The following is a 7,377-nucleotide window of genomic DNA, read 5'->3' on the forward strand; positions in this document are numbered from 1 at the left end:
TTAACATAATATATATACGAGATTATTTTTGTAATTTTATATTTACTAATATTAAATGGATATCATAGGACATGTATTTTTATTCCGTCTCCGTCCCGTTTATCCGGTCATCCGTACCCCTCTCCCCCACCCACGGGCCGCGGAAAAAAATGCTCTCGAAGTCTGCTCCACCGCGGATAAATCTCTCTGGATATTCATCTCGCCGGAAAAATTTGCCATCCGCCCTACCTGAGGCAAGGGAGTTGAAAGAGGCGTCGGAATGGGAGAGGTTCTGCAGAGTGGACAAGCAGGGTGAAGCCTCAGCCATGGATATATGCACTTGATATGGAATTGGTGGCCACAGTCAGGTAACACCCTAAGCATATCACTACCCTTGTAATCTGCAAGGCATATAGAACAGCGTGCACAAGTTGAATCATTCTTCTTCAGTTTTTTTGCTTCAGAGTACAACAACTTTGGATAACTCACAAGTGATTCTTCATCTATTCTAACTTCAAGCACATTCTGTCTCCTATTAGGAGCTGCAGGAGGGAGTGTTGCTGATGGTGTCTGGTGCAGAAGTAATAGGTTAGGGTGATGGTGGTGATAAAAAAGAGGATCCCAATGGAGACTCCTATGCCATAGCCATAGCCCATAGCCGGTGATGTTGCTGGACCCAATGTACCCCCCACTTGTTGTGTTGCTCATTTCTTGATTGGACATGGTGGAAGAAAGCCATTGGGATCCATTGGGATAGCCACTGATGATTGGTGTCATGGTGGAAGAAAGCCATGAAATTGATGAAGCAATTGCGGTTTTATATATTTGCCACTTGTATGTTGTAGCATTAGCATATTATATACATTAAGAAGAAGAAAACCAAACAAAAAATTACAAAAATGTTATGTAAATATTTTATGTTTCAGATGTTATGTTGAATATTGTATCATTTATTGTTAAACGAGGAGTGTTAGGGACAGCAACTTTTGACATTTATAGCCATTAAATAGTCATTAATAATGATTTTAATTGTGTGAGGTGTGAAATTTCATTCAATGACTCACTTTTTTTTTGCTGGTTAGCCAGAATTTGAAAAAATTGCTAGCTCCCTAAACTTTTCTTTGTTAAATAATATAACGCCGAGTCAGCACAATGTTAAACATTTATAAGGATAAATGCATCTGTATTTTACTGTAGATACTTATAAGATATTTTATATTTCACGTGAATATATTGATAACTGAACATTTTTATGTTATAATTTAATTAAATATTAAAATATTTAAAGTCAAATTATAATTAAGTTGAGATTTAACAAAATGGCATGGAGATAGTTGACTTTTTTTTGTTCAACGATGTTATCCCCAATAGAAAAAAAGGGTCATCACTGAAACTAAAAAGGAAAATAAGGATAAGGGATGGGATGCATGTGTGAAGGGTCACGCGAGAAGCATGGAGAGAAGATATATTAATACAGAGAGCAACACAAAACATGTGACTATGAATAAGTAACTGCTCAATCCGCATCATTAGCCCATTTAATTCTTATGTTATTTTTCCATTTGTCCGCCTAATTACATGAATAATACTCACGTAAAACTGATTAAAATATTTTTTATGTGAAATTAATATTTAAAATGTTAATAATGATATGTTAAACAATTTAGCTAAACATGGTAAATTCTTTGTTTTCAACTATAAATAATATTTAAAATAATATTAATATGTAAGAAATTTATTTAAACATGTTAACAATTATAAATTTTGCATGACTTTAACCATTTTTTTTTGTAAATAATCACTTTAAATTCATCTTATTCCATCTATATATTCATTCCTTCTGCCTCTTGCCTTTATTATTATTCACTATTCTCAATTTATTAAACTTTATATGTATCTAACTTAAAAAGTAATAAGCTGGTTGAATTTGATGAGTTTACTGTGAGTGAGTATTATTAACAACAAATGCCCTCCTTAAATTTGAAAGATAATTCATTCAGTACAAGATTGCATGCACAACATACAAATAGTCAAATACGTGCATGAAGACTGTCACGGCCTTTAAAAAAATGTCTTCTAAGAAGGGCTTAATAAATTCGAATATAAATTAAATGAAAAAGTTACAAATATTAATATTTAATAAATTTATAAGTACTAAAATAAATAATTATATATTATTTTTAATAAAAATATAAAATAAATCAATATAGTTAGATTATGCTTATAATATATAGAGCATATAATATCTACAAATTCGACAATGACTAGATACTCATTGTAAATTAATATTCTTGAATAGATATTATTCGAGTATTTATTATTGAAAAATATTTTTGAGAAAAAAGGAATAAATTTTATAATTCAGTGATTAGACAATACATCTATAATCTATATGAGACCATATAAATTATTATCAAAGTAATTTTAATTAAGAAATAGTAGTTGATACTAATAAGTGAATCAATAAGGGAGTTCTCAGTACAGAAATCAAATCAAATAGTTCACATTTTGGTAGCTCCACCTCTAAAGGTAGCTCTTTTCTTTTGTGTGTCCAAATAGAATAACAGATCTAACGCATGACCTAGACGTTAGGCTAGCAACGGCCCTGCTGACTGAGATATGAGTTAAATGCATCTAAGTTAACGTCATGACTGCCGTTAACTACAATTTTCTAATACGAACCTCCCAAACCAATTCAAAACATATAATTTTAAATACAAACAAATTTTTGATCTTTCAAATATATAAGGTATCAAATCAAATCAAATCAAATAATACTTTCTCATCGAATATCCTTTTCAATTATACTGTTTCAATCATAAGAAATAAATATATTTTACAATTTCAGAATATATAAGTGAGTATCAACAATACTTTAATGTTTCAAAAACACATATTCAAATAAAATCTAATATTTTAAAATAATGCAAAACTTCATCAAACATATATACAGTCTCATGTGCATATTGAAAATCTGAATTTCACAAAAATAAATATTTAGTTCTAATAAATTCATTATTAAGATCAAATTCAAATCCTTTGGTAGTAACTTTGTAAGTAAAGTTATAAATTCAAGCAGCATATATTAAAATAATTATAGATGCAAAGTCAATTAATTATAAATGTAAAACTTACTTAAAACTTAGTCCCATGAGACCGAACCACTTAGAGACAAGAATGAAGGGAGTGTGGGACTGAGTAAGACCAAAACAACGACTGAGACGGTTCATTAGTAGTGACGCCAGTGATGCTCCCCCGACGGCAAGCTCCAAAGCAAGCAGCGGAGAAGGCTCTGCGATGATGGTGACTAAAGGAGCAGACGCGACGAGAGCAACAGCGGAGGGGCACGTGCGATGTGAGCGGCGGTGGCAGCGGCAGAAGAAGCTCATGCGACGGAGAGAAGAAGTAGCTCGTTGACAAAGAGAGGAACAAGCTCGTTTGATTTCTATGGTGTGAATGGAGCTCGATAGGGTGGGGTAAGGGAATGTTATGTTTAACTCAATTTTTCAGACGGAACATTTTAAATTACAGACATATTTTTTGTCTGTAATAATTTAACAAAATGCAGTATTTTTGTTCATTTAAATATAGACGGATTTTCTGTCGGTAACCATTTTTCACGAAAAAAATTAATTTTTCTGACGGAATTATCGACAGATTCTCTTTTCTATTTATAATTTATGCTAATTCATTTTCCTTCATTTTCGACAGAAATTTTCTCGCAAAATCTGTCTATATTTCCGTGGGATAAAATCTGTCGAAAATATTCGTCTGTAATAAATAGTTTCTTAGTAGTGTTCGTTGATGGCAACAGCAGCCGCGACGATGGTGAACGGTTCCTCCATCACGACTCTCTCTTCCTCCCTTTTCGGGCCAGCTCAATCTCTCTCTTTTCATTCAACAACGACGGTTCCCCAACAGAGATGGTGGCAGCCTCAACGGCGATAAAAGCAGCAGCGGCAGAGAAATGGCTCCTCCCCTATCAAGTTTCTCTATCTACGAGCTCTTTCTCTCTCCTTCGGCTCGTTAATTGTAAGACCCGGTTAATTAATGGCCAATTAACCCATAAATGAGAATTTATTCTAGAAAGTCAAAAATATGATTTTTATGGCTAAATATGATAGAGGAGATTGAGATGAGAATTTCGGTACCAATTTTATAGAAATCGGACCAAGATTGGACCGAACGGGCCAAACCGGGCCAACCGAACCCAAAGTGGGCCCTTGGCCCAACTAAACTAAACCTAATACACTCATTTCAGCACTCTCTCTCCTCACTACACTCAAGAAACACGCTGAAATGGAGGCCATGGAGGAAAGAACACTCTCTCAAGTTCTTTCTTTCATTTGATCTTCAAACCACCATAACTTTTGATCTAGAGCTCCGATTGCCGCACTGTTTACGGACACGCGTTCACCACGGAGAGCTCTACAAAACCCATACAATCAATTTTGAGGTAAGCCACGTTTTGTTCTTCGAATGTCCAGCTTTGATTTCGAGTTTCATGAGCAAAAATGTTGAGATTTTGAGCTTTTTGATGTTATAGGACCCAACTCTCTTGAAGGAGAAGGTTAATCTTGTCTCCTTGGACCTTGGATGTGGTAAGATTCTCAACCCTAGTGTAATTTGTTGTTCTATGATGTTTGGGTATTGAGATGTTGTGTATGGGTATGATGATTGTGGCTTAGGTTGTGTATGTGTGAATATTGGGGGCTTGATTGAGACCTTGGAAAGCTTGAAAAAGGGATTTTTAGTGGTAAAAATCTGTTCTTGGAGGTGTTGAGACCTAGAGGACTTGTGGACAAGTGGTTTGGAAGTGCTCCGGTTGAGCTTGGGAAATCGGCTAAGGTATAGTCTCGGTTTCTCGTATCTAATATGTAATGTGGTAGGAAATACTTAGGCTAGAGGCCCTAAGATAGGCATTGAATTGATGATGTTGTTGAATGGTTGAGATATATGATGTGATCATATATGTGACTATGAATATTGATGCCTTGATTGTGTGATATATGAGAAAATACATGTTGTGATATATGCTTGATGAATGACTGAGGTTGAATTGGTGGGTGGTACCATGTTGATGGTGAGTATGATGACGAGTATGTATAATGATGTTTGATTGAAAATGGTATTATTGAAAATTGGGATGAGGAAGGATGTATGACATGATATTGTGTTTGTCCTGTAGCCATTTGATTGAGAAGTGTTAAAATGGTTGGATGGTGGTTTTGGGAATTTTGGTAAAGTGTCAATGTGTGAGCTGAGGATGGCTTGATGTTGATTTTGGTACATTTTGATGGATTTCAAAAAGGGTTGAAATTGGCATGTTTTGGTTGATTTTGAAAATAGTTGAAAATGGCTTGTTTTGAAAATGGCACCTTGTGGTTTTGTATGAAAACATGGTTTTTGGGCATATTTTGACGAGACATAACTTGGACTATGGATCCCCATTTTGTATCAAACTTATTTAAAAATGAAATTGGATCCGGGATGTCCATGCCGTTAGAAGAACAGGCGGAAAACGATTTAAAATGAGAAAGTTATGTCCGTCGGAAGATTGGGGGTTGAATCTATAAATTCTGCAGCTTTTAACTTAGAAAATTTTTAGCAGAATGACCCTCCGCGCGTAGGCGCACTTGGCGCGTACGCGTGCGCGTGGTGTGCGCGGGCGCGTCGATGCGCTGCACCAAATGCCCAGCCATTTTCACGAGAGTTGTGTCAGTTTTGTGCCTGGGGCACAAATGTACCCGCGCGTATGCACGGCTGACGCATACGCGTCGTTTGGCTAGTTTTCAATCCGCGCGTCCGCGCGTATGACGTTTGCGCGTCGATGAGTGTTGTGGCCATCCACGCGTGCGCGTGAAGTGCGCGTATGCGTGACCCTGTTTTCATCCTAAAGTTGATTTTTGAGTTTTAAAAGTTAAATTTCATACTTCTAAGCCTCCGATATCACCACTTATGTCTTAAATTATTATGATATGCCTAGCAATGAGACAAAGAGCTAGTGAATATGGTAACTTGCGAGTGAAGCAATGGAAAAATGAGTGATCAATGAGGATCAAAGATGATTATGTGAAATGCGGAGGATGGCGGTGGAAGTGCTTGTTATGCCATGGGCCGAAGGGCCGTAATTGTTAATGAATTGGATGGTTATGGATTTAACCGTGAGCCGGATGACTGGATTATTGTCGTGTTACGGCGGAGCCATGATTATGGCTAAGTATAAATGCATATATGCTGTTGAATGAATTGTGAATGTTTGCACTTCCACTATCGGAGATGAGAGTTTCCCTGGGAGGAAGCAGTGGCTAGCCACCACGTGCTCCAGGTTGAGACTCGAAGCTCTTTTGACCCTATGTCGTCAGGGTGGCTGGGCACTATGAAAGCCCCGGATGATCTCACCGCCATAAATATTCACCAGTGAAGGTGATGGATATGGATCATGATTATGATCAAATTTATATTGAGTATAACTCGAGTTGGGGAGACACGACAGAGGGACAGTCCAATGGTTAGCAACTAGGACTTGTCGGGTTGGCTCTATAATCGACAGATGATATCATCAGCCATTAGGGACAGGCATTCATCATATGCATACTATGCGAATTGTTTGAGATTGCCTATTTGACTGCATATTACTTGCTATCTATCTAAATGCCTTATTTATTCCTATTTGTATATCTCTTGTCTGATATAACTGTGTTTGCTATATTATACTCCTGCTGGTGGTTGGGAGGTCTGAAGGAATTGGAAAGGGAAGTATTAGTTAGACTGAATGATCTTTAGTTAGATGCCCTTTATGGTTTAGCTTGTTTATAAGCTTTGATTTTATCTGGAGGAAGTTCTAGGATTGCCTTCGGCTTTTCTCTATTATTATATATTATATATGTGGAAGCTGTTACCATCCTGGGGACCTCTGGTTCTCACTCATGCGGATTTTGTGATTTTCAGATGCAGGACGCGAGGCTTCTCGTTGAGGCATGCTGGAGACTTCCGGATTAGCGAAGATCCTTTGTTCTTGGGGGCTCTGTTTTGGTTTATATGTTTTGCGTAGATACTTTTATCTCCGTTAAATAATACAAACTGTGATGACTCCTTCTAGAGGGGATTTTTGGAGAATAGGTTCTCTGTTTTTATGTCCCTTTGGGTTTCCTTTGGTGTTTCCTTATTTTATTATATGTATATATATTGCTATGCTCGGACCGATTATCTTCGCAACCGGATTTTGAGTTTTGATATTCCCGTTTTGAACACTCTTTATATATATGATCTCGCGTTAGCTTATCCCTGTTCGTTACGTTATCGATCGGAGTGTTGCCCGTTCGAGTTACGGTTTTTGTTTACCCCCTTTTTCTACAAAGGCTCCTAGTTATAATCAATTATTCATACTACTATATG

At 36.7% G+C, this 7,377-nt stretch overlaps 1 long non-coding RNA gene and 1 pseudogene across 1 annotated transcript in view; one reads left to right on the forward strand and one right to left on the reverse strand.

Annotated features, from left to right (window-relative positions):
• Nucleotides 1-7,377, forward strand: part of LOC110268062 — a 12,098-nt gene that overhangs the window by 3,665 nt on the left and 1,056 nt on the right. Inside the window, exon 2 of the long non-coding RNA XR_002356100.1 lies at nucleotides 4,635-4,641. This is a non-coding gene — a long non-coding RNA (uncharacterized LOC110268062). The remainder of the gene's footprint in view (nucleotides 1-4,634; nucleotides 4,642-7,377) is intronic.
• On the reverse strand, nucleotides 7-920 carry LOC107621333 (annotated as a pseudogene).

This window comes from Arachis ipaensis, chromosome B10, assembly GCF_000816755.2.
Source record: "Arachis ipaensis cultivar K30076 chromosome B10, Araip1.1, whole genome shotgun sequence".
Classification (NCBI taxonomy): domain Eukaryota; kingdom Viridiplantae; phylum Streptophyta; class Magnoliopsida; order Fabales; family Fabaceae; genus Arachis; species Arachis ipaensis.